The following is an 8,732-nucleotide window of genomic DNA, read 5'->3' as shown; positions in this document are numbered from 1 at the left end:
CAGTCCCACACCCTTCCTCGACCTCAACAAATCTTTTAATTTCATTTTTTCTTGCTCACATCCCAGATCCTCTCTTTGTATCCACTCCCTTCTAGAAAGAGGAGTGGTTGCTATGGCCACTTGTGGAGTAAACCCCGTTATTCGTGCACTCTTATGGCACCGTCATCATCATGACAATCATGACCTAGAGGGCTTCTTTTTTTTCTTTATATATTCTGATACTTGCGCGGACACCATTTTCGGATTGCGTTAAATAATTTTTTTAGTAATGCAGGACAAATGGTATTGTTTTTGACATGGCTACATTAGCGTTTGTTTCAGTAGGTGGAAACAGGAATTAAAAACATTTGCACAAAAATAATGAAAAGCCAATTAAACAAAGCATAGTAGTTTTAAGCAGGATGGCACCATCATTAATGACCTCGCTAAATATTATGCTATCTTGTCAAGAAAACAGCATTCACTACTAAAAGATGGCACTATTCCCATACAGGAGGATGCCATCATTCCTTAGGAAAAGACAGAATTCCATTAGGTGGCATTTGAATTTATTAAAAAACACGGCATTTCTCTCATCGAAGTAATATACTACCACAAGAAAAGAGGGCAATATTCCCAGTGGAAAGATGCTGCTACTTTACTGCGAAAGATCATGCTATCTTCTCGCATAATAGTACTTATCTAAAAGGGATGAGATTAATCTCTAAGAAAAGATAGGACTTTTCATTGGACTATGGCAGTATGTCCTTGATATTAATAAGGCCATTCTTTAGCCAAGATGGCACTAAAATCTTGAACAGAAATTGTATAACATTAAAAATCTTGAACGGCATTAAAACACCCCGTGGGCATCCATCGGCTTCTCCCACAGCCACAGACCATACACGTGAGCTGCAAATTACAGTACTTGCCCTGGATCAGACGGCCTTCTAAAAAAGGGATAATCGGACAACACGCACGAAATGGGCCATTCAGCGTGGCAATGACTCACCCAAGACATTAATTCTCACGACGGCGCTGTTCCACTTCTCGGAAAGTGGCAACTAGGGGTCTCCACCTTCGCCAGGCTTCTAGAAGTTTCTTCGTTTGTGCCTGTCTGGCTTGATTTGGTGGGGCCCTAATAAGCCTGGGCAGTGAGCAAAATCGGGGTGACGTTTCCTCCTGTTTAATCTTCACATGAATAAAACTTTTTGGGCAGTACCACAAACTTTCAGTCATTAAACGCCGTGAGAAATAAAACATTAAACGGTATAATCCACTAATGAAATTTGTTAGCCACACTCTTGAAATCCACGGTATGAAATAGCAAAAGCAAACTCGGACTATTTTATCCAAAGACAATTCCTTTTGAATATCTCTTCCACCCATTCGTCTCTCCCTACCCCTAACAACTCCAATTTTCTGTCTGGTACTTTCTGTCTTCATCTCATCTACTCTAACATTTTTGAGTTATGCACTTTTCACCAAACTATTATCTTCCATTCTTTCACATGACCAAACCATCTCAAAATACGCTCATCATACTTTTGTTTATTCTAACGTTTTTGCCACTTCTATATAATATCTCTAGATTGTCCATCCATTCCATTCTTCTTATGCTCATTCACTTGCATTCAACATCAACACTTCATTTCCTAAAGGAGAGTTGATTTAGCAGCCCCTTGATACATTTCAACTTCCATGTCTTTAGAGCAAACCTTGCTGGATTCCTTGGCTCGCTGTGACTCAACTTTTCTCTCAATGTAGCATTATCCATTGCAAGTACTCTAAAATCAACCAATACCTTGTTTATCCAGAAATTCACATTATCCTTTCCTGTTCCTTCCTTCTCTTTTCTATTTACCCTTATAACCGTCCTCTTGCTGTACGCTCCAATTTCTTCTCTTGCAAATAATTTCAAGCTCTTTCACAAGTTTGTGCAGTTACTCTTCACTGCCATCAAACATTACTGCTGTTCTATAAGCATCAGCCATTCCACATCTCATTCATGACCCATTTTCTCAACTCACAACACTGTGCTTAGTCTACATAACACCTTTGTTACAGACTCATCTTACTCCAAACCATCTACTCTCCCACCTGCACAATCTAATGCAATCTCAACTTCCACAGAAACTTTTAAACGCATTCAACAATTCAAAATCTTCTACACCAAGCACCCTCAAAATATAGATGGTTTTACAAATGTAACGTGAAAGTTCACCAATAAAACATGAAGAGAGCAAAGGGAAGTTGGGAAAAGTGGATGTTACATCATAATACAAGGTCAGTCCAACGGAGAGACGGCCGAAACACTGCGAACATCGTTCATCCAACATTCTTATGTAAGTTTCTTTAATTATATTCACTTCACATGCAATTCAAACACAGTTTACGACATCCTAGCTGTCTTACAGTCTTTTTTTTTTTTTTTTTTTTTTTTTTTTTGGTGTCACTACCCGACTGATGGATTAAAGATAGTCTGGCGTTGCCAACGCAAGAACCCCATGTTAACACCAGCTCGAAAGACGTCGTTAAAACAATTTGTACTGTGAACGTGGCATTACAGCATTTCCATTGCGCAACGAGAAAACTTACATAAGGCGTCTAAATATCAAAATTACAACTTGTTAGCGACAGAAGTTCCAAAAATTTGAAAATATGCAAAAATAAGTTCTAGAACGAAGTCTTGAGCTAATCTGAAAATAAGAGTTCTAAAGGGTAACTTATGCCAGCCTAATGTTTTTTTGGAAAGTACAGAAAATAAAGAATGGAAAAAAATAAAGCCGAGAAATTAATTTAGCCTAACAATCATATCATTCTACAAACCTAGGTAATGAAAGATTTTCAAGATACCATTACTTGGTCGTAAGCTCGAGAACATAAGTTTCCTTCTGTGGCCAAAACAATTTTTCAATTGCTTCTATCACCTAGAATCTTCTCGCTTCCCAATCTTCGTTATCTCTTAAGCATTCTAGGAACTTGTAAAGCAAAGGGAGTTTGATATAATAAAAAACAAAGCGAAATAGTATTAAAATTACAACCCGACTATTTCTTATTTTTTCGATTTTGAGGAAAATAAAATTTCGGGGTCTTAAATAAAATAATGATAAGTTCATTTAATGAAAAGACACTGTACCTAAACTGGTTATTTAATCGTCATTTTGTCATACAAAACTTTCTAAACACCTATGTCTTTGGCAAAGATGAAGAATATCAATACAGTGTAGGTTCCAACTTGAAATAGTTTGAACAGAATTTAAAAAACAAACGAAGTTTTAGTGAGTGGATGAATGAAGCTCTCTCTCTCTCTCTCTCTCTCTCTCTCTCTCTCTCTCTCTCTCTCTCTCTCTCTCTCTCTCTCTCTCTCTCTAACTGCTTACAGTTGTAATAAAATCGATGAACTTTCAAGCCTGTATTTACTGTACAGTCCATATTACATGAACGTGCCTACTAGCCAAACTCAGCGAAAGACAGACCAAACACATCGGATGAAAGCACCATCACAAGATTAATGGAAGGCACACACTGCAATAGAGCAATTAATACCTAAAAATAACGCTACAATAGCTAATGACTTCAAAGGAACAAACCTGCGCATGAAAGAAGTCCAAAACAATTCAGTGACGTGACCGTCGTAAACAAAGGTCTGGAGTTAATTATGCCCGAACGCCGATGTCTTAATAAACGTTATTTGTTCCAGAGAGAGAGAGAGAGAGAGAGAGAGAGAGAGAGAGAGAGAGAGAGAGAGAGAGAGAGAGTCTTAATAAACGTTATTTGTTCCTAGAGAGAGAGAGAGAGAGAGAGAGAGAGAGAGAGAGAGAGAGAGAGAGAGAGAGAGAGAGAGAGAGAGAGAGAGAGAGAGTATGTGATTATAAACCTCAGGGCATCAGAAGTCACGTCATTTGGAGAAAAGGAAAAGAAACTAATATAACTACTTATATTGTTACGACTACTACTGATGCGGCTAATAAGCATTAAAAGCTAATTCACTTCCCTACCACTGTTACTTCTATTTTTTACAAATAATAATCGTTAACCTACTTCTATTTTTTACAAATAATAATCGTTAACCTAATTACCACGTACATATAAAACAAACCATAAAGTTTCTCAACACTTACAGGAACCTGTCAATGTACCAAACGCAAAAACCGCAAAGCTGAAAGTGAGATTAAGGTCGCCACAATAAACTCCTATATAAAAACTTGAAGTTCTACGGAACGGCCATAAAAGCGGTTTTAGCCTAAGCCGAAAATGGACGAGATCACCCAATTCGTCTATCAGCGTTCTGTCAAAGAAGTCCGTTAATCTGAGTGATAAACTTCACTGAATATGCACTAAAAACATGCAAGGAACGTTACTGATTCTTGTCCGGATATGCCAAGATTTTTTTTATATATCAAAATATGAGAAAATTCGCTGTTGTATCAGGATCTTTAAAAAAAGTATGAATTTTTATATGACTTTAGTGCAAATGTTCTACATGATAAAATACTTCTTGAAGTGTTTATGCATTACGGTCCAACTGGATAAGTCCTTTTGATTAACCGATACTTCAGAACAAACGATTGTCGCATGGGAAATGTCACAAATAAGTCGATAACAACATAACAGATTATAATGTTAGCAATAAAATAAAAAAAAATCTTGAAAATAATACATGCAGTTAAAAGACAATATTTCAACCGTATTCTCAAAAAAAAAAATCCACATACATCGATGAATTGATTTAGCTCATTAACTGGCATCAAAAGATGAATGATCACAGAAAACCAAATTTCACTTTGATAAAGTAAAATTATTTATGAGGAAACACACTCCCCATAACAATTTCAAAACAAAAGTACATTCATATAATACACGAATACATAAATAACCCAACCCTGAATTATAAATAATTTCACAGCGAACAAGGCATACTTCCACACATCAAACTTCAGTGAAACGTAATTTCAAAAAATAAATGGAAAAAAATAAAACTCTTTTCTAGAAATTATAAAAACAAGCCATAAATCCAGATACAGAAATTAAAAATAAATCCCCATCCCACACAAACACACTGAGATACACTAATTTTAAAAATACAAAAGCGACTTAACCACAGACCGAAACAACTGCGACGCCTATCGCAAATGTGCGAAAGGCAAGCAGGCAACGTAAGCTATCTCACTACGGACCAAGTGTCAACCATCCGGCTAACGAAGTCAGTGGAAAGTTCCTTTGGTATGCTTGTGATATCTTGGCGCCTGGGATACTTGACTGCATGAGGTAATGGCAAGCAACTGACTTTGGCTTAAAATATAAAGAAATCATCTTTTAAACAAATGTCTGATATTTCAAAAGCTCTGATATCTTGGCGCATGCGCACACTTCCGGAAATGATTACTGTAAAATAACCCTTTCCCTCATGTGTGGTAATGATTCGCATTTGTTTTTGCGGGTATACAACGCTGGGAAAACAGTGTCACAAATTAATAACATCAGCCGTTATTTCAAAATATTTCATATTCTGGCGCACACCGACGTTTCCGTAAACTTGATTACAACAGATTCCCTTCCCGGCTTTTACTACTTATTTTTTCCTACACAAGGCAAATATTTCCACTCAATATGTAAAGCAAATGAATATCAACATCAGCTATTTAAAAATATTTTGACCCACACAAGAACAATATAATCACTATTCACTATACATCACATGGAAATCTTACAAGAATGTCAAACACCGAAAATCAAAATCCCAGAACGGAAAACATAAAATTCTTGTGATGTTCAAAATATGAAGTTTACTCATAATATAATTTATCAAAAATAATTACTTACCCTTAATGAGTATAAATAGAAATTACAAAAAAGTAATAGCAATATAAAAAAAACTTTAAATCTAAATATTATTACTCACATATGAATCAGCGCCAATTTAAAAAAAAAAAGCAAAAATATGTTACATGGGTGAACACACACATCATTCACAGTTAATCACAAAATTAGTAATATTCACCAAAAAGGTACCAAAATATATATATCAACATCACTATTCGCTTACGTCAAGTGCATTTCACTCAATGCTGAATGTGAAACAAATCCACAGCGAGAGAGAAAGAGACAGACAGCGTCTCAGACACCAACCGAAAGACAAATGATGTCAAAGAGAAAAAAGATGCCAAGAGAGAGAGAGAGAGAGAGAGAGAGAGAGAGAGAGAGAGAGAAGGAGGGGAGGGGGAAGTGCGGTTACACATCACCAGTGCAATAGGGAAAGGACCGAGTCAGCTCCGGCGTTTATAAAAAACACGAAGGGAGGAGAGTTCAGTCCTTTAAGTACTCCGGCTTTCAACCCTAAAACGTCAACTGCCGTCAAGTGAAATGGGGTTTGACGAATGGTGGACGCTGTGATGGTAGACACCATAAAAATGATAAGAAAAACAAAAATAGAATATGAATAAATAAACTGGTCCTTGGGTAATTAATTAGTAGAGCCAGTTATTATCTACCTCTTGATGAATACTAAAATCGATTATCTGTGGAACATGAGACAGTTGTTACTGTTCGTTGTTAAATGAAGCAAAATGAAAATAAAAATAACAAAACAAAATCAATACTAAAAAGTCACTTAGGTATGTGAACCGCCAAGTAAAATGTAAAAACAATACAGTATAAAATGACATAAAAATAACATCAGCTGTCAACCTTGTTCCAGATTCAAAACCTACCACTATCAAATAAACTGCTTCCCGAACACACGCCTTTCAATTCTCAACCTACAAACAAATATTGGAATTAGCCCCATTATGACCTTCATGCAGAACTGAGTTTATTCAAACAAGTTCTTTTCAGAGAAATGAAAATAAAATGTTTGCAAATGCAAAGTGGAGAAGACAATAGAGAAACGTATTATACTGAACCCTTCTAACTTACCAGAGAGAGAGAGAGAGAGAGAGAGAGAGAGAGAGAGAGAGAGAGAGAGAGAGAGAGAGAGAGAGAGAGAGAGAGAGAGTCAATTAGAAAAAATAAAACTTGAAAACTAGAAAAAAAAATAACATTAAATACTTGATTCTATAATCTCCACGATGTAATATTTCCCGGTAATTTTCCCCGAAAAAACATCACTTACAAACATTAGAAGAAACAAAACTTTGAAACTGGAGACAAAACATACACATACACACACACACACACACACACTCCTTCAACCTCCAGTGACATTGGAAAAGCTAAATTATTGTAAGGATTTATAAGGAAAATCCGACTTGCCATGAGTGCTGACATGTGTAGTCAACATACATGGTGCAGAATTAAGCAGGATGTTGAGCGAAAGAGCAGAGAGTTGATGCTGCACCATTAAACAATATGAGAGAGAGAGAGAGAGAGAGAGAGAGAGAGAGAGAGAGAGAGAGAGAGAGAGAGAGAGAGAGAGATGAGAGAGAGAGAATGATTAGTGAGAAAGAGAGAATGTTGATGGTAAAATTAAATAAGTGAGAGAGAGAGAGAGAGAGAGAGAGAGAGAGAGAGAGAGAGAGAGAGAGAGAGAGAGAGAGAGAATGATGGTAAAAGAATTAGTGAGAAAAGAGCGAATGTTGAAGAATTAAACATGCTACTCGTGTGAGTGAGAGTTAAGAATTAAAAGTGAGAGAGAGAGAGAGAGAGAGAGAGAGAGAGAGAGAGAGAGAGAGAGAGAGAGAGAGAGAGAGCCACCGTAGCCTGGAATTTTGCCTTGACCCTTACAGTGCCGGCTACACTGCAATTTCTAGTCTATTCTTCAGTATTGCCCTTTTACTTTTGCTACGCCAACACGCCTCTCCACTTTAAGAAAACCAGTTGAATCCATAGATCACCAGCCTTACTTGGAAAGTTTCAAGGATAAGCATTCCTTCTACCTCGGTGTGACGTCTCGTCTTGCTTCGAAGAGGTTCCGACGACCTTGAATACTATTTTTTACTAACATAACTGAATGGAGCAAAGGAAAGTTAAAGAAGCTGGACAGCTAGATAAGAAGAGACAGAAGGATAATGGTGAAAATTAAAAGACAAAGCAGTGAAGATGGAATTGGAATATAAAATTTTGGCCAAAGGCCAAGCGCTGGGAGCTCTGAGGTCATTCAGCGCTGAAAATAGTGTTGAATCGTTATTGGGAGAGGATGGAAAGTAAGGTGGAAGAAAGAGGATATGAGCAAAGGTATGTTAAAAGGAATGAAAGGAGTTGCAGCTAGGGGCCGAAGGGACGTTGCAAAGAACCTTAAGTAATGCTTACGGGGCACCGCATGAGGTGCACTGACGGCACTAACACCCTAGGGAGAATTTCAGTTATAGGCTGCTTTTTTTTTGGAGTTGACGTGACCAAAGGACAAAATAACATCCGGAGATCCGCGAAGTGGCAAGGCGTCGCTCAAGACAATCATGGCTGATCAAGAAACATGGATGGGCTGGCACAGGCCGAATTTAATCTGTCAACATGAAGAAGAACCTACGATAATTAAAGCATTTTGAAGTCCCTGTTTTAACTCCGCAAAAACAAATGGCGATATCAATGACGCTAATCGTGATTGGTTCATATGAACACTCGTCACTGAGAGGTTATGCGCATATACGGTAGTTTTTACCTGCTATATTATTTCACAGTGTTTACAATCGTTGATTTTACAGTTTCGTTAGTTCGCAAAATTAAAGAACATAGTAATGGTAGGATGACATTTTAGGATATTCACGATGATAAAATGTATGAAAATATGGGAGTTAATGTCATTTACTTTCTGC

At 37.2% G+C, this 8,732-nt stretch overlaps 1 protein-coding gene across 2 annotated transcripts in view; it reads right to left on the bottom strand.

Annotated features, from left to right (window-relative positions):
- The window catches only part of LOC136847412 (uncharacterized), a 654,742-nt gene that overhangs the window by 416,931 nt on the left and 229,079 nt on the right, over nt 1-8,732 (bottom strand). The window contains exon 1 of one of the 2 annotated variants that reach the window (XM_067119069.1): nt 6,029-6,137. The exons of the other annotated variant lie outside the window; for it this stretch is intronic. The gene's annotated coding sequence lies outside the window, so the exon portion shown is untranslated. Of the gene's footprint in view, nt 1-6,028; nt 6,138-8,732 lie in introns of those variants that run through there. 2 annotated transcript variants of the gene reach the window in all.

This window comes from Macrobrachium rosenbergii, chromosome 16, assembly GCF_040412425.1.
Source record: "Macrobrachium rosenbergii isolate ZJJX-2024 chromosome 16, ASM4041242v1, whole genome shotgun sequence".
In the NCBI taxonomy this organism is placed as follows: domain Eukaryota; kingdom Metazoa; phylum Arthropoda; class Malacostraca; order Decapoda; family Palaemonidae; genus Macrobrachium; species Macrobrachium rosenbergii.
The sequence above is the reverse complement of the archived record's forward strand: the minus strand, read 5'-3'. Positions and strand labels throughout refer to the sequence as shown.